The sequence below is a fragment of the Rhinopithecus roxellana genome, chromosome 5 (assembly GCF_007565055.1).
Source record: "Rhinopithecus roxellana isolate Shanxi Qingling chromosome 5, ASM756505v1, whole genome shotgun sequence".
Classification (NCBI taxonomy): Eukaryota; Metazoa; Chordata; class Mammalia; order Primates; family Cercopithecidae; genus Rhinopithecus; species Rhinopithecus roxellana.
In genome coordinates this window covers 98,001,668-98,025,421 of record NC_044553.1, presented here as the reverse complement: position 1 = coordinate 98,025,421, position 23,754 = coordinate 98,001,668, and the positions used below count along the sequence as shown (strand labels likewise).

Sequence of the window (23,754 nt, the reverse complement as noted above, 5' to 3'; positions counted from 1 at the left end):
AGTTGCAGAAAAACATAGATGTTTTATGCATTTTATTTAGTCCTATTTATGCTTCTAGAGTGCAGCATTTTAGCAACTTAAGTTTTTTAATAATTTACTCCTATTAATTGGACTGCAGATACAAATTCTGGGCAACTTTTGCACTTACTAGTCTTTGTTTAAATATATGTAATCTTACTAAAACGAGTTTATTTGTAATATAAGAGTTGGATGTACGTGTACATTAGAACATTCATTTGTCACAGTGGAAATTCTCGAGTTCTGTTTCTCTTCTAGTTACTCTCTGAACGGTGGCTGTAGTAAGCTTCTGAAAAGCAGTTTTTATAATGTCACCATATGCCACTAAACCTTTAATATGGCTCTACACTGCCATCTTAGTCAGTATGAGCAGCTATGCCAAATACTATAGACTAGGTGCCTTAAACAACAAACATTTGTTTCTCACAGTTCTGGATGCTGGGGAGACCAAGTCTCCAGCAGATGTAATGTCTGGTGAGAGTCTGCTTCCTGTCTTCTAGAGGAACTACCTGCTGTATCTTCACATGGTGGGAAAAAAGAAGTAAGATCTCTAGTGTCTCTTCTTAGAAGGACACTAATTCCATCTTGCAGCCTCCACTTTCATTTTCATTATCAAGTTAACTCTCAAAGGCCCCAATAACAAATACCATCACACTGGGGAATAGGGCTTCCACATATGAATTAGGGAAAACAACATTCAGTCCATGGCATCCGCCTTAAAAATAATATTGAAATCCCTATCTGGATGTGCAGGTCCAGCATGACCCAGCCCCAACCAACCAATCCACCTCGTCTTTACTTAATCTCTTAATAGAAATCTGATCTTCTGTAGCCTCAAAACTCCACCTACCCAACCCTTGCTGTTCCTACCCTGCTGTATCTAACATCCAAATCATTCCATACCTTCTCCCCTACTTTTGGAAAAAAAATTCTACCATGACATCACTTTGTTAATGGTAGCACCTTTCTTTCTCTATGTCTAACACCATCTCAGATAAATCCCTGCCTATTGGTTTTACCTTGGGCTTTTGTATCTAAAGCACCTCTTCACCGAATGTTAGGCTATGCTGCTTTCCCTTCTTTCATGTTACAAGTGTGAACTCATCTCTTTAACATAAAACTAACATAATTTTAAATTGTGAAATTTTTCATTTTCAAATAAAATTTGTGACTACTTTATTGAAGCATTGATGCTATGCTTCTTGAATGCATCCATTGGCAAATGTTAGTATTTTATTTGGGTAACTATCTAGAAGGCAGTTTGAAAACTAGAAAAAAAGTATTCAAATGTATCTTAATTGGATAGATAATGGCTAAGGGAGTATATTGTCATTCTTTTCCTTTCTTTCATTTTCTCTTTATCTAGATTAGGACCTACTCTAACTTAATTATTCCTTTAATTTCATTCTGAGAATATAGGTATCCTAGGTAATGTATTTTGGAACTATTACTAATGAGAGGAAAATAGAGTTTCTGAAACTAAAGTCATGAATCATTTGTCAAACATAGATTTGTGAAAGTAATTTTAATTATTTTTTACTTGTGTAAAATTTAAGGTGTATAAGTGCAGTTTTATTACATGGATCTAGTGAGTCATAGTAAAGTGTGGGATTTTAGTGTGACCATCATTAGATAGTGTGCATTGTACCCATTAAGAAATGTATCATTCTTAATCACCCCTCCCACTGTAAGATTCATTTTTATGTGATCAATTATATCATGACAAAGAGAAAATTACTGATGTGTGCTAATACCACATGTAAGTCTAAAGACACTAGGCCATAGATCATCTGCTATATATCTTGAAGATCTCTCCTAAAACTAAAGAGCATATGGAGTAAAGGCTATTCCATATGGCATTATCAACAGGATTTAATGCCCAGTTATTACACATATCATACACACATCTAAGAGTAAACACTTCACTCTCTTAGATTTAGACTGTTTCAAACTCAGAAAAGTATGCATATCCTAAATGTATAGATGCCCACAAATACAAAATCACAAAATAAATCTTCCTTTTAGTTTGTTACTCATTTGCTGCTGAGTAATAAGGACTGGTACTGCATTTCTTACTGTCTTGAACACTTCACTCAACAATGCTTGCAGTAGTAGACAAGTAAAAATCATTAAATCATATGTAGAAATAATTTTACAGGTGTCATATTACAAAGTTAAAATGTGATTTACAAGAATGTGACAAATATGAATATGACTTGCATATAAACTTTTACTCAAAAAGAGATTATCACACAAAACATGTGGAAATGGGCATGAATATCATTATATAGATAGGTAAACAAGTTTGACATTTTATAATTAGTAGAGGTAGTTGGAAAACATTCCAATTTTATTTAAAAAATAACACAATGGAGATGACTTTAGAAAGAAAAAATAAGCTAAAAAAATTTATAATTTTTTGCATAAAAACAATTAGTTAATTTATAACTCTGATTCTTTGAAGATTCAAATTCTGTACAATGAAAAATCACAATGCCAAAGAAACTTGAAACCAATTTCTACATTTAGTTCATTGGAAAAAGCATGGCAATTACTAATATTCTGACGAAAAAATAAGCCAAACGAAAGCTGGAAGACATAGAAAATCAAAACCGGAAGACAGAAAATTAAAGCTATTGAAACATGATATGAATAAAGTAAGTGACTCAAGTTTGTTTTGTCTCTATTTCATAAAGTAGAATTTATATAGAGTAACTACACAAGGCAAAAAATGTATATTTTCAAAAATTATTTGAGAGGAATCTGATTATTTTATTAAGTGAGCAAATGAGTAGGGGGAGAATATGATCTACTATTACCTGTACAGTGTTATTATATACTTGTTTTATTTTAATGGGTTTTATCACAGCTAGTGAGTTCTAGCTTCATTCAAGTATTAGGGAGGGCAGAGGCAAGTAGAAGGTAAAATACTTGAAGATATAAAATAACATAATTTGTAAAGTTGTAACCTAAGAGAAGGTGAAAATAACTTCACTTTGAACAAGCAAAATAATTAAAAGAGCCCAAAATTATCCAAGATAAATAGAGAGCAATTAATAGAAAGGCATCCACTAATACAAATAGAAGCTGGGTCTGGAAACTTTTCCCAGGAAACCTATTAAGAGTTATTTATTAAAAATTCTATATATTTTTAAATATTTCTACTGTTAAATCTATGAATATTAAAAATGATGCATTATATAAAATTTATGCATAGTTTTAATTAAAAACAAATTCATTTGTTATTCTGAAAACATACAAACACCCATATATAGTAATTGATGTTTAGAAAATTATAGACCATAACTTGAAGTTAGTTCTTTAGTTTGAACTAATGTTAAATTTAAATGGAGATTGATTTTTTTGTGTGTTTTATTTCTTTTAAAAATCTCATGAAATTTTTGATTTGGTTAACTGGTTAGCTCATCTGAACTTATATTACATTTTTCAGAGAAATACACTAAATGCAAAATTCTATTTGCAACTTTTCAAAAATGTCAAGCCATAAAATCTAAAGATGAGCTAATATGAAATTTAACTCAGAGAAATGTGGATATGTCTTTTCTATGCATATATCCAGAGACAGATGTCAGAATAAACTTTAAGTTAAATTATACATAAAAGGTTTAAACGAGGGTTTTTCAAACAAAATAAACATAAGTGAAAGGAAAACAAGAAAATAGAGTTTTCATAGCCTCAAAATATCTGTCCCAAGATATTTATTTGCAGAGGAAAGACAATAACTTTAAAGTAGACAATCTTGGAAGAAATATTCTTAATTAATTTAAATCAATGTCATTAGTAGTGAGGCATATTAACACGATGAAAATAACAACGATGCACTAAAAAGGACACCTCATTTTTCTGGGACCCGTTACAAAAACGCATAACCTTAGTCTGATAGTGTGGAAACATTCGAAAAATCTAGTTGGAGGAACATTCAACACAGTAACCAGTGTGCTTCAAAAGTGTCAGAGAATGAAAGACAAGGACATACTCAAAAACTATCACAGATTGCAAAAGGCTTAGGAAAAGGAAAGTAAGCATACAATGTGGAATTCTGAATAGGATCCGGAAAGATTAAAAAAAGACAGTAGTGGAAATCTGGTGAAATTCCAATAGAGTCTTTAAAGTAGGTAACGTTTCTGATAATTGTAAAACATTATGTAAGATGTTAAGTTTGGTGAAAGGTGGGTAAGAGATACATGGAAGTTCTCTGTACTATTTCCATATATTTTCTTTAGTCTGGATATAATTAAAAAGTAACAAAAAAGTTATTAGAGGGAGCACTATAGGAAAGAAAAATCGATTAGATTTTGCCAGGCATTGGTATAAGATGTGGGACTGATGACAAGTAAAATAGGAAGAAATTCCTTTAGGTGGTGGAACTAGTCTGTATCTTGATTGTCTGGTGGTTAAATTGCTCTCTACATTTCACAAAACGCATAGAAAGGTAATCAAAAGAGTACAACTGATCATATGTAAAACTTAAATGAAAAAATAAAAAGAGCAAGTTGACTGGGAAACTATTTACAACAAATACAATATATAGGTATTGTTTAATATATAGTTATAATATACAGTTTCATTATATAATATATAATAAAAATAAAAGAACTATTAATAAAAAAGCACAGTATCCAACAATGGTGTTGGGAAAAGTGACTAGCCACTAAAACCGGACCTCTTCCGTACACCTTATGCAAAAATCAATTCAACATGGGCTAAAGACTTAAACATAAGACAAACCATACAAATCCTAGAAGAATACCTGGGCAATACCATTCAGGACACAGGCATGAGCAAAGACTTCATGTCTAAAACACCAAAAGCAATGGCAACGAAAGCCAAAATTGACAAATGGGATCTAATTAAACTAAAGAGTTTTTGCACAGCAAAAGAAACTATTATCACAGTGAACAGGTAATCTACAGAACAGGAGAGAATTTTTGCAATCTATCCATCTGACAAAGGGCTAGTATTCAGAATCTACAAAGTACATAAACACATTTACAAGAAAAAAAACAACCCCATCAAAAGGTGGGCAAAGGATATGAACAGACATTTCTCAAAATAAGACATTTATAAAGCCAACAAACATGAAAAAATTCTCATCCTCACCAGTCATTAGGGAAAGGAAAATCAAAATCACAATGCGATACAATCTCATGCCAGTTAGAATGACGATCATTAAAAAGTCAGGAAACAATAGATGCTGGAGGGGACGTGGAGAAATAGGAACGCTTTTACACTGTTGTTGGGAGTGTAAATTAGTTCAACCATTGTGGGAGACAGTCTGGAGATTCCTCAAGGATCTAGAACTAGAAATACCGTTTGATCCAGCAATCCCATTACTAGCTATATACCCAAAGGATTATAAACCATTATACTATAAAGACACATGCACACATATGTTTATTGCGGCACTATCCACAATAGCAAAGACTTGGAACTGACCCAAATGTCCATCAATGATAGACTGGATAAAGAAAATGGGGCACACATACACCGTGGAATACTATGCAGCCATAAAAAGGTTGAGTTCATGTCCTTGGCAGGGACATGGATGAAGCTGGAAACCATTATTCTCAGCAAACTATCAGAAGAGCAGAAAACCAAACAGCACATTTGCTCACTCATAATTGAGAGCTGAACAAGGAGAACACATGGACACAGGGAGGGGAACATCACACACCTGGGGACTGTTAGGGGATGGGGGGCTAGGGGAGATATAGCATTAGGGGAGATACCTAATATAGGTGATGGGTTAATGAGTGCAGCAAATCACCATGGCACGTGTGTATCTATGTACCAAAATTGCACACTCTGAACACATACCCCAGAACTTAAAGTATAATAATAAAAAAAGAAAAAGACAACCATATGTTGTCTACTAGTAAAAAAAAAATAAAGTTTAAATCTCCCCAAAATCTCTGTATTTCTTGTAAGTCTTGTGAAGCACTTTCTCAGGATAAATGTCACTGTATTCAAATAAAATTGTCCCATTCATAATCCATAAAGATTTATTATTAACTCCAATCGTATTCAAATCTCAACCATCTGAAATGGTTGTTACGTCTGTTTTGCTGGAGGCTTCATTAGGTCAGAAATTTAAACCTTCAGAGAATTTTCTTGAGTTAAAATATCACACATCCCTCTCCCCAGAGTAGAAACTATGTAATGAAAAGCAATTATGTCTTACTTGGTAAATGAAAAAGGAAAGAAATTACCTTATCATGTAGGTCAGTGTTTCTCAAAGTGGGGTTTGAGGAGCAGCAGCAACACCTCAGAATTTTTTAAAAATGGAAATTCCCATTCCCACTCCAGACCTGTAGAATCAGAGGCTCTGAGAATGAGGTCTTGTAATCTGTGTTTTAACAAGATCCTCCAGGTGATTCTAATGCATGCTCGAGTTTGAGAACTCCTCATGTAGGATAATACTGAGGGGATGTGGATGTTTTGAAGCAATTGACAAGTCTTCAGAAGCTCTAAAAAAATCTTGTGAGTTCATCTGTTAAGCTCTGGGACATCTCCCCTAAATAACTCTACATTTCATAATGTACTGCTTTTTATATCTACATTGAAGTTGTTTTATTTCACAGGGAAAAAAAGCATAGTATGTGAAGAGCAATTTATTTTGGAATCACAGATAGCTAGAAAACTAAACGTGATGTTAAATCAACATATCAGTACTTAATTATGTATAACTGAATTAAATAGAATATGATAAAATATTCTGAAATATAGATAATATTGAATTATTTGAAGATTGAGGTGGCAAGTCATTGTTACTAAATCATTATATTTAACAAAATCATTAAGTACATAAATTATATCAGTGAGGCTGTAAACCTAATATGCCTTTAATTCTGTTTTGAAATCTCTTTTAGCTTTTATTAAACCATTTCTTCAGTAAGTAGAAAGTGAATTTTTGCTGTGTGCCTAGTACCATGATGTGATCTGAATCTAGTGTGATGTTAGAGACTGACATGCTGAAGAATTTGAACAATAGCACCCACTAAGTTGATGCAAAGACTTTACCTGCTGCAAACAAGGATCTATGTAAATAGATGTGAAACATGTATACACATACACACACCTGTGTTCATGTCAGTTGCCAGAAATGAGGAGGTAGCTTAAAGTCTGAATTGAAAGTTTAGGCTGATATATTAGTCTATTTGCACACTGCTATAAAGAACTACCTGAGAATGGATAATTTATGAAGAAAAGAGGTTTGACTCTCAGTTCTGCAGGCTGTACAGATCATGGATGGGAAGCCTCAGGAAACACACAGTCATGGCGGAAAGCGAAGGGGAAAGCAAGCACGTCATACTATCACGGAGCAGGAGAGAGAAACAGGAAGTGCTACACCATCAGATCTCATGAGAACTCACTATGACAAGAACAGCATGGGGAAATTTGTCCCCATAAATCCATCACCTCCCACCAGGCCCCTCCTTCAACAGGTGGGGATTACAATTTGACATGAGATTTGGGTGGGGACACAGAGTCAGACCATATCACCTGGTATCCAGTTAGACAATAATTTTTGAACCTGGATATTATCCTGTGTAGCTGGGTGCTGGTATTGTAATGCACAAAAAGAAACATAGCCTTGATGATTACAGAAGACCTAGCCCTGAGATCCCTGATTAAATATGTAATTCTAAATGGTCTGGTCTTTCTTTCTTTCTATTATTTTGTTTTTCTTTGTTTTTTTATTTTTTGTTTGTTTGTTTGTTTGTTTTTTGAGGCTGAGTCTCGCTCTGTCACCCAGGCTGGAGTGCAGTGGCGTGATCTCAGCTCACAGCAAGCTCTGCCTCCCGCATTCTCCTGCCTCAGCCTCCCGAGTAGCTGGGACTACAGGCACCCACCACCAAGCCTGGCTAATTTTTTGTATTTTTCGTAGAGACGGGGTTTCACCGTATTAGCCAGGATGGTCTTGATCTCCTGACCTCGTGATCCGCCCACCTCGGCCTCCCAAAGTGCTGGGATTACAGGCGTGAGGCAATGCGCCTCGCCTAAATGGTCTGGTCTTTCTACATAAAGGACATCACAAACACTTCGTTCAATGGCTTAAAGAAACAGTGTGAACTATTACTTGATACTTTAAAATGTAGGTGGGTTTAAAAGTATCCTTTTAGAAAGCCTAAGACAAAAGGTGTGCTGGAAGTGTTCTGTTTGCTCCTTACAAAAGGTGATTCCAGCTTCCTTATTAATCTCTGCCTGAAATCCTAATCTGGGTGGACTACAGCATGTCACAGCAATGACATCCTTCTCACTATATATTCTTGTAGTTTTAGTTCAATGGAATAGCATGGGAAAAGAGCAGAGAGAGTGAGGAAGGTGAGTTCAGGGTATTCAGTACCATGACTTCAAGCATAAGGTTGTGAAATTTGAGGAGCAGGGGGAAGCATGCCTAGATGACTTTGAATTTAAGAGAAATGTCAAATAATTTTCTAATTATGGACATGTAATATTTGATACACACTTATACTTAAAAATGTTGTTTATCTGAAATACAAAGTTAAGTGAGCATCCTTTATTTTATTTGGCAATCCTGCTTTAATATTTTTGGCCTTGCAGAATTCCTCAAAAATTATAATTATTCTTCAGGCATCCTCTAAAATCAGTTATCTTATTCAAGGTTCTGGTGTTTTGACACTCTCCTCCAACCATGTGAGGGAATCCCAAACTATCTCTCTGCTTAGAAAAGTACTCAAGCTTACTGACAATGTCATTAGAAAATGTAGTGTAAAGCATTGAATTTTACCCCCTAAAAATCTATTATCCGTATTATCCTCAAGATCAGGTAGAGTAAAAAAGAAATATTGTATTTTTTAAATTGAAATTACCAGCAGTTTATAAATCCTTTATTCTTTTGATCTGATAAATTGCCTATGGTTTTAAAGGCAATGGGATCACCTCTTATGGAATTTCATTGATATCTCCATATGAACTGACAAATGGCTATCTTATGAATCTGGAATTATCACCCCCAAAACTCTATTCTGCTTGTTACCTACTAGTATGGCAGTGATGTAACACCTAAGGTTCTTGTCTAGCTAGCCACGTCAAAGAATTGGTGTGGCGGCTGACCGTGGTGAGTGACAGAGACATAGACCAATTGAGAGAAAAAGTTGTAGGCTTTATTGGGCAGAGTGAAAGTACAAAGCTCCCACAGTGTGGAAGGGGTTCTGAACGGGTAGCAACTGTTGGTTTTGGGTGATTGCCTTTTAAACTCTTTAAGGCGGGAAATACTTGCAGCAGGAAGATGTTACCAGAGTGAGAAACAAAGGCAGTAAATTATCTTGTGACATGTCTTAGATTTTGAGGAAAACCAGAATTGCAACTTAGGTTTTACTTACTTTATGACCTTGCAGCGGCATGGCAAAGGAGGCAGGATCTCACAGGACTTGACAAAGTATGTTTACAAGGAATGGGAATTGGGAGCACAGATAAGGTCTGCTTGTCACAGAAAAACAGGCAGTTCACATTCCTTTTAGTTTCGTGGGAGGGGCAAAGGAGAGAGGGAGAGAGGACTCGGAAACTTAACAGCAAAATTGTCGCTGTTTATAACTTTTTTGGAGAAGAAAACACATCCACAAATCCTGGTGTTAGGAATATTTTAAGCATATATCTTCAATGTTATTCATCCAGGACCATAGTAAGTCCTGATGCAGGAAATGAGTGAGTTTCACAGCTTTTGAGACCTACTCGACCCAGGAAGCCCAACTGGCCCCTCCTCTCAGTCTCCCCTCTAAACGGAACATCCCAACTGCTGATGGGAACTGGGTGGCGGTCGTTCTGGCTACTTCCTGCTGGTTAGGGGTGAAGAAGGGGCCCTGCAGTTGTGGTGTCCTCCAGAGGGGAACTTTTTAGGCCAGTCGAGGGACCAGTGGGTTGATCCAGGGGTCCTCGGTAGAAGCCATGAGTGAGCCATTTGAGGTTCTATTTGTAGGACCATTTGTAGTTTGACTGCCTCGATCCTGGAGGAAACACATTTGACAAAGAGGTTTTGCATTTTTAGCAAGGCCTAACGGCACGTAATAGGAGGATGACTATCACAGGGCCTAGAAAGCGGAGGAGCCAAGGTATCCATTGCTTATACATATTCCAGGGTCCTGAGTGTTCAAGCTCCTTTTTCCTCTTTTAAATGTTTAACAATATCCTATAATTCTTTGTGAATTTCAGGCCTTAAGGGATATTGCCTTTGATAAAGAAAAGCAGTGGAGTCTTTTAGCCTGATTTGAACTGGATGGGCCTTCTTTGCACTTTTGAATTGTCCCTCTGAGGCCTAGACTTCAGAGTTGATTTCTTCTTCAAGTAGGGGAAAACAAATGGGTAATTTGTTCCTCATATTTGTGTAGATAATAGCCCCAGCTTTGGCTAATATGTTCCTTCCTAATAAGGATGTGGGCATAACAAGAAAGGCATGTGAAAAGAGCAAGTCTCCCAATTGCAGCTGAGGAGACAAGAGAAATACCTGGTTAGAGGCTGTCCTAAGATTCCTCGGATAGACAAATACAAAATCTGAAAGTTTAGCTTTATTCATTTTGTCGGAACTATAATTTGGCTCCAACTGTCTTCATATAAGCTAATAAATTTGTAATACTACATTTTATTCATTACTAATTTTTAATAAAAACTGTCATTTCTTAAAAAAAAAAAGATTCCTCGGACAGTAATAGACTTTGAGGACAGTCGTCTGGGGCAGGAGATTAGAACTGAGAAGGCCGCGCCATTGTTCAGGAGGATGTCCATTTCCTGGCCTTCAATGGTCAAACTTATCTGGGGCTCTGTGAGGGTGAGAGCATGAGCTGGCGCTTGCCCTGGGCACCCTCAGTCCTATTGCTGAATCATCTGGTTGGGTGTTTCTGTCCCAGGAGGCCTTCATCCTCTGGGGCAGTGCACCTTCCAGTGATTGCCTTGGCATATTGGACATGGGCAAGGGGGCGGTTTGTTTCTTCTTGGACAATCTTTCTTAAAGTGTCCTTGCAAACTACACTGATAACAAGCCTTACTAGGGAATTTGCTTCCTCCTCTTTTGGTTCCCTCTGAGTCACCAAGGTCTACCTGTCTGAGGGCCATGACTAAGGCTGCAGCTTTTCTCTTATCTCACTTTTCTCTTTCGGCCTGTTCCTCTTGGTCCTTGTTATAGAACACCGAGGTTGCCAGGTTTAATAATGTCTCCAAATTTTGTTCTGGGCCTAAGGCAGACTTTTGGAGTTTTCTCCTAATGTCAACCGCTGTTTGGGTGAAAAATCTATCCTCTAAAATGAGTTGGCATTTTACAGAATCTGGAGTTAGCTGTGCTTCCTTAGGGCCTCCCTTAGCCTTTATAGAAAAGCGGAGGGGTTTTCCTCTTTTCCCTGTGTAATTGTGGATAGCATTGAGTAGTTCATAGGCTTTTTCCTACTCTTCCTCAACCCTTCTAAAATGCAAGTTAGCAAATGCCTGCGGCTCCAATCTCCATGATCTGAGTCAGTATCCCAGTGAGGATCTACACTGGGGACTGCCTGTTGCCCTTTGGGGAATTCTTCCCTCCCCTCCAGGGCCATTCGATCATTTATCCTGACTAAGGTACCACAGATATTCAGATTGCCAGGCTGTTGCTAAAGCTGCTTTTTTTTCAGTAGGACTTAAGGTCTGATCAAGAAGTAACATGATATCTCTCCATGTTAGATCAAAAGGCTGCCCCAACCCTTGCAGGAAATCTATATAGTTACCAGGATCATCTGAGAATTTCCCCAAATCTGCCTTTATTTGTTTTAAATCTGAGAGTGAGAAGGGGGCATGCATGTGAATGGGCCCAAATTCTCCTCCTGCTGCTTGTAAGGGATATTGTTTGGGTGCCAGGCTCACAGAGTTTATGTTCTCTTTCCGGGGTGCCTTTAACACATTGGTGGGGCCGGATGGAGAAGAATCAGTGGGAGAGAAGAGTGGGGCTGAGGAAAGAGGCCCTGGGTATGGAGGTAACTGTGGGCCTCTGTCATTTGGGCAAAGCATGCAGGATTGGCACAGGGCAGTATTGTCATGAAGGGCAAAGAAAGTCTGTACATAAGGGACTTCACTCCATTTACCTTCCTGTTACAGAAACGATCCAGTTGTAGAATGATGTTACAATTAATACTTCCCCCAGGGAGCCAAGTTTCTCCATTTTGTAAGAAATACTGTGGTCAGGCAGTCACACAGAAGAAAATCAGTCACTTCTGTTTTAAGGTTGCAGAGTCGAATTTGTCCCAGTAATTCAGGATATATCTTAAGGGAGTGTCCAGTTTTGAAGGTGTGGTGCCCATCTGGAATTTTAAACACAGGGATGCCCACACCCCTGGTTAGTCCTGAGACTTGTCTTCCCTTAGGGCATCCTGTAAGGGTCAGGTCCAATTGTGCTGAAAGCTCATGTCCACTTCTCCTGAGTTCTCCATCTACATGATTTAACCATGCTTACCGGTGGGATGGAAACTTCCCTTGACCCTGCTGTGTGCCCACTGACCACTAAATGGGGCACAAGGACTGTTGGATTTATTACAGTTCTTCTGCCAACGGGTCCTACCTGTTCCAGGGTTGCAAGGCCTGGGTCGGGGGCACCACTGATGCTTACATGCTAAGGCCCAATTTACGTGGGCCTGGTCATAACCTTCAAGGAGAAATCTCTGAATTAGTGACAGGAGGCTTAGTAAGCTTAAAGGGGGTGGTGGATGTCCTCTAGACCAGGGTTGAGAGAACAGCTGCTGTACAATTCTGTCCCCACTTGCCATCAAAGGAATAAGCCCTCCTCTCAAAGCGGTACCAGTATCCCGCGTCCCAACTAACTATATTTTCTTCCCTCCAATACCAATTACTGAATGGTTGAAACAACAATTCAACGGCCCTAAGACCTGTGCCTATGCACCACAGATTTTACTTGAGGGGACCCCAAGGAAGGGGAATTTTTATCTGGGGAGCAATTGAGGAAATGCCCTAAGGCTTGTACTATTCACATGAAAATTACAGACCTGTCTTTAAATTGTCCTGATGTGGAGGATCATACACTATGGTGGGGAACTGGCCCTTCAACAGAGCCATCAAGTGGTTACACCTGCCTAAACCCTAGAGGGCACCATGAACAGGGATCTTCTGGCTGCCACCCCAAGAATTTAAGACTTCTAAAAAGGGAATCTTGATCCTGCCTAGTGGAAATAACCTTGCTTGCAAGATGAGCAAACAAGTCTAGCTGGCGGACATTAGGACCCAGGAGGCAGGAGTCAGAAGATATGGCTGCCTCATCTTCAGTAACCGGTGCAGGAGGAGCCTCTGGTGGGTCCATGGTCTCAACCAGGATGTCTGGGAGACTAAGACGTCCACCGAGCAATCCCAGGTGCAATTCGGGACCACCACGGAAAGTGAAAGAGTTGAAAGTAGTTCCAGGCCAACCAACACTCCCAACTCCAAAGGGTCAGGGGTTTCTTAGACAGCCCTTTTCCAGACAGCCTGACACCCATGTCTTTAGTCCGGCAGCTGTGCTAATTGCCTGTAAGTGGCTGACAGGAGCCCAGTTTAGCCTCGGAATTCTAAGGAAGGACAGAACAGAAGAGCAAGTGAAAGAGGTCCAATCATACTCACCACGTGACAATCTAGATGCCTTTCCTGGAGACTCTTGGCTGGCTCACCAAAATGTAACACCTAAGGTTCTTGCCTAGCCACACCAAAGAATTGGTGTGGCAGGTGACCTTGGCGAGTGATAGAGACACGGACCAATAGAGATAAAAAGTTGTAGACTTTATTGAGCAAGTGAAACTACAAAGCTTCGACAGTGTGGAAGGGGTCCTGAATGAGTAGCCACTGTTGGTTTTCAGTGATTGCCTTTTATACTCTTTAAGGCGGGAAATACTTGCCGCAGGAAGGTGTTACCAGAGTGAGGAAGGTAGTAAATTATTTTGTGACATGTCTTAGATTTTGAGGAAAACCAGAATTGCATCTTAGGTTTTATTTACTTTACGACCTTGCAACGGCATGGCAAAGGAGGCAGGCTCTCACAGGATGTTGCAAAATATGTTTACAAGGAATTGGAATGGGAGTATTGATAAGGTCCGCTGGTCACAGAAAAGGGGGCAGTTAACATTTCTTTTAGTTTGGGGGGAGGGGGAAGAGAGAGAGGGAGAGAGGACAAAGGGAAACTTACAGCAAAATTTTTGCTGTTTATAGCTTTCTTGGGGAAGAAAACACATGCACAAATCCTGGTGTTAGGAATATTTTAAGTATATATCTTCAATATTACTCATCCAGGACCGAAGTAAGTCCTGATGCAGAAAATGAGTGAGCTTCACAGCTTTCTGAGCCCCTACTCTACCCAGGAAGCCCAGCTGGTCCCTCCTTTCCATGAGATCTTAAACTTAAGAAGCCTTAGAAGTAAGTATTCTTCAGGTTAAAGACAGTAAACCAAGACCTTCAAATCAATAAAATGTTGGCACAAAATCGAAAGATTAGATCTATAATGACAGAAATAGAATGTTGTTTTGAGATCTTACTATCCTTCTTTCTTCTTACTTTGTTATACATATAACTTGTAACTTTATTTAAATGAACCTTACCAATTGTCCTAAAAGGATTTTTCAAAATATTACTCCATTTATATCATTACCACATTCCTGACCTTCCTATCCTTTCTCACATTTAAATATATCATTCACCTGTGCATTTCTCTGAATCTTTTTGATGATTAGATCTATCTGCTACAACTTAAGCTCCTAATAAATACCTAATTGAAATTTTGTTAAATATTACAGAGGAAATATTCACTTCAACTAGTTCATTTTATAATATAATTATTCTTGTATATTAACTCCAACCTTCAATCTTCTAAAAATCAGGCTCTCACCACAAATTACTGGAATGCCTCTGTAGAAACCGTTTCACCCTGTGGGCATAACTGAGTTCACCAGGGTGAACAATGGATATAGGAGCTATTCTCACCACAGTAGTCAGTCTGTTTTTTCTTTTCAAACGTTATCCAGACTGCTTCTCAGGAATTATTCATTTCTATTAAGAGAATTCCACTAATCTCAAAGGATGGATAATTGGCTTATTCCTGAATGTGATAAATTGGACAATATGTTCCTCACCAGCAGTTTAATTCTTAAGTGGAAAGCAGATTTTCAATCAACTACTTTATGTGCTCTGTCTTGTATTTATGATGCACTTACTAGAAATTTCAATATATAAAAAGTCCCTATCTCTCCAGAGGACCATGTTTCCTTGGGAATTATACCTGGAAACCTGAAAAATAAGGAAAGCACAGACAACTCAGGATTGCTTCCTAAAAGAGAATAGATTTTCTTCATGTGCACTTTTGGGCTGCTATTCCAACAACAAATATATAAGCAACAATAAAAATTGATCCAGATTTTATCATTGAATTTCAAAGAAGTAAAAAACAACTCTTGATTTTGCTGTAGGGGCCAAGCTTATATTCATTAACCAGGATCCAATCACAACCTTGGATTTATTTTTGTGGAGGCAAGAAAGGTAATAGTTCATATTTTACATTGCATCAATATAAATGTCACTGGTCGGGTGAAACAATGTACATGTAAGCTTAAAGAAAAGTCATCTGTCTTTCTATAATTAAGTTTAATTGATCATAGACATATTATGTTCTAAGCTTAGCAATTTAGATATATATACTCATTATTTTAGAGGAATTAATAATGACTCTGCTTCTGATCATTCCTTTTATTTCATTTGGAAATGTATTCTTTCCAGAGTCTTAAATGCTTGTATCTATCCATTTTACATTGGTTTATTCCTGAGTTCATGCTAAAATAATAAAAAACAACAAAAATATTCAGCATTTATTTTAGTCTAGCTAAAACCAATAACATCTGTACAAATTTTGACAGTCAGACTGTGATTTTCTGTTGATGTGTAATTTACATACAGTAATATTTAACCTTTCAAGTACAAATCAATGTTTTTAGTGTATTCGCAAAGATGTGCAACTATTACCACTAAACAATTCTAGAATATTTTCTATTTGTGTATTATTTACTATATCTTCTTTGGAGGAATATCTATTCAGATTCTTTGCCAATTATTAAATTTGGTTGTCTCTTTAATATGAAATTATGGATGTTCTTTCTAACTTCTGGATAAAGATATCTTTTATAGATATGTGATTTCAAATATTTTCCCCATTCTGTCAATGCCTCTTTAAATTTTCATTATAGTGTCCATTGAGATACAGTTTTAATTTTAATATTGATTTTGTAATTTGTCTTTTCTCATTTCCTTGATAATGAAGTCCAATTTATGTTTTTTTCCACTGATGTTTTTGTTGTTATATCTAAGAAATTTTAGCCTAATCCAAGATCATAAATATTTTCTTGTAGGAGATTTTTTAATTTTAATTTTTATACTTAATTTTATGATCCATTTTTAGTTACTTTTTGTATATAATGGGAAACAAAGATCTATCTTCATGGTTTTGCATGTAGGTATCTAGTTTTATTCCAGAACCATTTGTTAAAAAGACTACTTTATCCCCATTGAATTAACTTGGCAGCCTTGTTGAAAATCAATTGACCATAAAATGATGGGTTAATTTACGGGCAATAAAATTCTATTTTATTGATTTATATGTCTATCTTTATGCCAGTACCACAGAGTCTTTCTTATATTAGCTTTATAATGGTAAACCCTCAAGGTTAGCCAGAGGTGGAGCTTAGGGCCTTATCAGGCCTTTCATCTAGGTTACATAATTTGTTGGAATCCAGCTGTTTATGATATTTCCTTGTATAGCTATTTCTGCAGTCAGTAATAATGATCATCCCTTTATTTTTGATTTTTTGCAATTTGTCTTTTCTTTTTCTTGATAATTCTAGCTAAAGGTTTATCAATTAAATTGATCTTTTAAAAGAACTAACTGCTAATATTACTGATTTTCTTATTGGTTTTCTATTTAGAATTTCTTTAAATTCTGCTTACATTATTAATATTTCCTTTTTCTCTGCTTGCTTTGGATTTAATTTGTCATCTTATTCTGATTTTCTAAGGTGGAAAGTTCTGTTATAGATTTGATTTTTTCTTTCTAATATATATATTTTCAGCTATAAATTTTTCCTCTAAGCATTGTTTTAATTTCCTCCCATAATTTTTAGTGTGGTATGCTTTCATTTTCCTTCATCTCAAAGTACTTTATAATTTGTCTTCTGATTTCTTATTTGACTCATTTTATTTAAAGTGTCTGGTTTATTTTCACATGTATTTAAATTTTCCATATTTCCTTCTGCTATTGATTTCTAATGCCATTAAACCAAGGTCACTGAAATGTATTTTACAATTTCAACCATTTCAAAAAATATTTCCTTATTTATTTTTAATTGGCAATAATTATACTTATGGGATAGAATGTTATGATTTGATCTTTGTACACATTATAGAAAAATTTAATAAAGTTAATTAACATATCCATTATCTCACCAACTTATTATAGTTTTATGGTAAAAACATTAAAAATCCATTATTTTAGCGATTTTAAAACATTAAATACATTATTATGAACTGTGGTCATGATGAAGTGCAATTGATCATGAAAATTTATTCCTGCCATCTAACTGAAACCTTGTACACTTTGATCAATATCTTCTCTTCCCATTCCCCCTGCCAAACCACCACAACCTCTGGTAATAACTTTCTACTCTCTGCCTTTGTGAAATCGGTATCTTTAGATTCCACTTGTAAGTGAGATCATACATTATTTTATCTCTCTGTGTCTTGCTTATTTCACTTAACATAAAGTTTACCAGTTCTATCTATGTTGTCACAAATGAAAAAATGTCATTTTTTAAAAAAAGCTGTGTAGTTTTCCATTGTGTATATATACTGCATGTAAAAAGTTTATTCACCCATTGATAGACACTTAGATTGCTCTGTTCTTGGCCATTGTAAATAATGCTGTAAATAACATGAGTGTACAGATATATCTTTAACATAAAATTTTCAATTCTTTTGTATATATTCCAGAGACGGAATTGCTGGATTGTATGATAATTCTCTTTTTAGGTTTTTGAGGAAATTCCATGCTATTTTCCAAAATACTTGTATTAGTTAACATCCCCAACAGTGTATAAGGATTTCATTTACTTCAGGTACTCACCAACACTTGTTATGTTTTCTCTTTTTTGTAACTACCATTCAAAAGAACTTGATAAAATATCTTAGTGACTTTTATTTGCATTTACTTGATGATTAGAGATGTTGAACATTTTTTAATATATCTGTTGACCATTCATATGTCTTCTCTTGAGAAATGTCTGGCCAGGTTCTTTGCCAATTTTATAATCAGGATATTTGTCTTCTTGCTCTTAAATTATTTAGTTCCTTACATATTTTAGAATTTTGTCCCTTATCAGAGATATATGGTTTGCTATTATGTTCCCTTAATCTCTGGATTGTCTGTTTGCTTTGTTCATTGTTTACTTTGAAGAAACTTTTTAGTTTGATGCAATCAGGTCTTAACATTTATGGAGGATTTTGTTCTGTCCTGTAGAATGTTTCATATTTATTAGAGAAGGATGTATATTCTGCTGTGTTTGACATGTTCTATAGCTATCTCTTAGGTCTAAGTAGTTTATCATGTTTTTAAAATCTTCTATTTGAGTATTGATATTCTGTCATATTCTAGCTATTATTTCAAGGTGAGCATTCAAATATCCAATTATTATTACTGAAATATATGCTAATTATTGACATTATTGACAATAATGTCAATTTTGCTTTCTGTGTTTTGGATCTCTGTTAGATGCACATAGGTTTATAATTGATACACCTCTTGATGTATTTAGCCTTTTATCATTACAATTTTCAGTCTATATTAACAATTTTTGTCTTAAAATAAAATACTGAAAACTGTTACAGCCACTGTAGCTCTATGTTGGTCATATTTACATGGTATATCTTTTTCCATTCTTTTGTTTTTAAACTATTTGTGATTTTTTTAAAATTCCAAGTTTCCCAAGTTTCTATCCCAAGTTTCTATCATTGCCACCTTTATGTCCATGAATATGTAGTGTTTAATTCCCACTTATAAGTGGGAACATATCGCATTTGGTTTTCTGTTTTGCTTTACTTCTCTTAGGATAATGGCCTCTAGCTGCATCCATGTTGCTGCAAAGGGCATAATTGATTTCATTCTTTTTTTCTGGCTGTGTATTCCAGTGGCTGAGCCAGCAGAGAACTTATACCTGTAAATAAGGATCAAATTTATACCTGGCTATATTGCCTGCTCCCAGTTATTACCTATAAGGATCATCTTCTGGCTTGTAGGTCACACTGCACAGCCCACTATAAAACCTGTCAGAAGAATTGCCAAAACGCAGTACCCAGCAATCCCTACAGTCACACTCCCTGGGAAGGGGAAAAGGGAAAGAAAGCAAGCAATAATATTATACAGAGAGAAAGAACAAAAAAACTACCTGCATGAAAATAAATACAAAAAATACAAGTATCAGTGTCTCTACATGAGAAGGAACCAGCACAAAAATTCTGGCACTATGAAAAATCTAACTGTACTGACACTACCAAAGGATCACATTAGATCTCCAGCAATGACCTCTAGCTAAAATGGAAACTCAGAAATGACAAATAATTTAAAGCATGGACAGCAAGGAAGCTCAACAAGATCCAAGACAATGTTGAAAATCAACACAAGGAGACCTGTAAAGTAACCCAGAAAATGAAAGAAAAGATAAGCATCTTAAAATGAAATTAACCAGAGCTTCTAAAATTGAAAAACTCATGTAAGGAATCTCAAAGTACAATTAAAAGCTTTATCAATAGACAGGACTAAGCAGAAGAAATAATTTCAAAGCTTGAATACCAAATTTTTTTTAACTTTTATTTTAAGTCCAGAGGCACAGGTACATATTTGCTACGTAGATAAACTTGTGTCATGAGGGTTTGTTGTAGAGATTATTTTATCACTCAAGTTTCAAGCCTAGTACTCATTAGTTGTTTTTCTTGATCCTCTCCCTCCTTTCATGCTCCACCCTCCAAAAAGGCCCTGATGTGTGTTTTTCCCTCTATGTGAAGATCAGTGTTTTGAACCAATCCAGTAAGACAGAATAAATTAAGAAGAATTTTTAAAAATAAACAATCTCCAAGAAATATGGAGTTATTCAAAGTGACCAGACCTATGAATTACTGGAATTCCTGAGAGAAAAGGAGTAGAAGCAAACAACCTGGAAAACATACTTGAGGGAATAATGGAAGAAAATTTTTTCTAATCTTACTAGAGAGGTAGACATACAGATATAAGAAATCCAGAGAACACTTGAGAGATACTATATGAAACAGACATAACCAAGGCACATAGCCATCAGACTGTCCAAAGTCAATGCTTAAGAGAAAATCTTAAAGGCAACTATTTGAGATTATGAATCTAATGTATGCCTCTTATGGATAGCATATCTTTGAATTATATTGCATTTTAAAATTCATTTTACTACTCTCTGTGCTTTAGTTGGAGTGTTTAGTTCATATATATATAAATTTATGGGGTTCAAGTGTAATTTTGTTACATGCATAGATTGTAAAGTGGTGAGGTCAGGGCTTTTAAGGTATACATATAACCCTCATACTGTACATTGAATCCATTTAGTAATGTCTTATCATGCTCCACTCCCACACCCTCATTCCCCTGAGTCTCCATTGTCTAGCATTCCACAATCTACAGCCACATGTAAGCATTATTTAGTTCCCACTTAAAAGTAAGAACACGAGGTATTCAACTTTCTTTGTTTGACTTGTTTAATCTAAGATGATGGTCTACAGTTCTATTCATGTTGCTGCAAAATATGTGATTTCATTCTTTTTGTGGCTGAATAGTATTCCATTGTGTATATATACCACCTTTTCTTTAACCTATTATCCATTGATGAACACCTAGGTTGATTCCATATCTTTGTTATTGTAAATAGTACAGCAATAAACACAATGGTACGGTTATCTATTTGCTATGTTTTCTTTTCCTTTATGTAGACACTCAGTCATAGGACTGCTAGATGAAATGGTACTTCTATTTTTAATTCTTTGAGAAATCTTTATATTTTTTATAGAGGTTTTACTAGTTTACATTCACACCAACAGTGTATAAGAATTCTCGTTTCTTTGCATCCTTGCAAACATGTTATTTTTTGTTTTTCTAATAAGAGCTATTCTAACTGGTGTAAGATTATATCTCAATGTGGTTTTAATTTGCATTTCTCTGATGATTAGTGATGTTGAGAACTTTTTCATGTACCTGTTGGTCATTTGTATATCTTCTTTTGAAAAATGTATATTCATGACTTTTGCCCATTTTTAAAATAGTATTATTTGTTTGTGCTTGTTGTTGAGTTGTTTGAGTTCTTGTAAATTCTGGATATTAGCCCCTTGTCAGATACATAGTTTGCACATATTTTATTCCATTCTAAAAGCAGTCTGTTCACCCTGTTGATTATTTCTTTTGTTGTGCAGAAGCTTTTTAGTTTATTAAATCTCATCTGTCTATTTTTGTTTTTGCTGCCTGTACTATTGTGGTCCTAATCATAAGTTCTTTGCCTATACCAATGTCCAAAAGAAATTTATTTGGTTTTTCTTCTAGTATTTTTATAGTTTGATGTCTTACATTGAACTTAATCCATCCTGAGTTGATTTTTCATAGATGGTGAGACATAGGGGTCCAGTTGTATTCTTCTGTATATTGAAATCCAATTTTGCTAGCATCATTTATTGATAAGGTTACCTTTTCCCTGGTAAATGTTCTCGTCAATTTGGTCAAGATCAGAAGGCTGTAAATATGTGGCTTTATTTTTGAACTCTGTATTCTATTCCATTGATCTGTGTGTCTAATAGGAGTACCATGCTGTTTTGGATACCATTAATTTGATAAGTCTGGTAGTGGGATGGTTCCAACTTTGTTTTTTGGTAGTGGAATGCCTCCAGCTTTGTTTTTTAATTTTGATTGCTCTGGCTCTTGGGCTTTTTTATGGTTCCATATGAATTTTGGAATAGTTTTTTTTTTCCTAATTGTGTGGAAAATGACATATTTTCATAGAAATTGCATTGAATCTGTAGATTGGAATGGTCATTTTAATAGTATTAATTCCTCTAGGAGGATGGGATGTTTTTCCATTTGTTTGTGTCATCTACAGTTTATTTCAGCAGTTTTGTAGTTCTTATTATAGAGATGTTTCACCTCCTATGTTAAATATATTCCTAAATATTTTTTTGTAGCTATTGTAAGTGGGATTGCCTTCTTGATTTAGCTTTCATCTGGACTGTTATTGGTGTACAGAAACACTACTGCTTTTTTATGTTTATTTTGAATCCTTAAACTTACCTTATCAAATCTAGGAGTTTTTTCATAGGGTATTCAAGATTTTATATTTATGGCTTCTGCATTCACAAATTCAACCAACAGCACATCAAAACTTAGGGGGAAAAAATAAAATAGAATGCAAATGAAAGAATAAAGATAACAACTATTTACCTAGTATTTACATTGTCATAGGTATTATGAGTAATCTGAAGGTAATATTAAGAGGGGTAACATATAAATTTACCAAATGTATGAGTCAATAAATTACTTAATTTATTATTATTCAAATGTATAAATTTTGTCACCATGTTAAATAATATACTCACTCATTTAAATTGATAATTTCATTAGTAATCCACTAGTCAGTTTATTTGCTATAACACTCAATAAAAGTGAAAGAGAGAGTAACTGATATATCCTCACAATCATTTGATTTTCTTAGTTATAAAGTTAAATAGTTTGAATTACAAAACCAGCTTACTCAAATAACTTGGTATGTAACTAAACATACAATTGCCAATTGCTTATCTTTTTTTCTTTTTTTTTTTTTTTTTTTGAGGCAAAGTTTCACTGTTACCCAGGCTGAAGTTCTGTGGCTCCATCAGGGCTCACTGCAGCTTTGACCTCTTTTGGACTCAAGGGAACCTCCCACCTCAGTCTCTTGAGTAGTTGGGACCACAGGCATTCAACACCAAGCCCAGTTAATTTTTGTTTGTTTAGTTTTGTAGAAATGGTGTTTCCTCGTGTTGCCCATGCTGGTCTCAAATTCCTGAGCTCAAGTGATCCATCTACCTTGGCCTCCTAAAGTGCTGGGATTACAGGAGTGAGCCATCATGCTCAGCCTGCTCGTCATTATTTATGTCAACTTCAGTTCTAAGAATTGTGCTTTTCCTTGTGTAGGATTTACTACAAAAGATCTTTTCTTTGGGATAAACTATTTTGTGTCTTTTCTATAAAAACATAATGAGACTAGGATTATAGAATATTACTCTTGTGTTGTATAGCTTCTCAATGAAAGGAAATATTGAAGATAAATAAAAACAAATTGCATAGAAGATAAATTAAATAAAATACATTATGAACCACTAGAATTGATTAAGTAATATTTTTGTTGTGTTTTTTCTCTCATGACTTTCACCCGAATTTTCACAGAGCATGTCAGAGAGAGTAATCTCATTATAATGGTATTAAAATACCACTCTTAAACACAAAATGTTTTGAAATTCTTACTTTACAATAACACTCAAAGTTAGCATTAGAAAAAGCATGGAAAAAAATGATCCTTACTGGTACCTTAAAACATCCTTTCTGCAAAAAAAAGTAGCCCTGCTACCAACTAATAGATCTTTATTATCTTCAGGTTTTAGTAGTTGGGGTACAGTCATGGCAAGAATATA

At 35.5% G+C, this 23,754-nt stretch overlaps 1 long non-coding RNA gene across 1 annotated transcript in view; it reads left to right on the top strand.

Moving 5' to 3' along the window:
• LOC104655349 overlaps positions 1–23,356 on the top strand; it is an 82,971-nt gene extending 59,615 nt beyond the window's left edge. Inside the window, exon 3 of the long non-coding RNA XR_746962.2 lies at positions 23,086–23,356. This is a non-coding gene — a long non-coding RNA (uncharacterized LOC104655349). The remainder of the gene's footprint in view (positions 1–23,085) is intronic.
• The last annotated feature ends 398 nt before the right edge of the window (positions 23,357–23,754 follow it).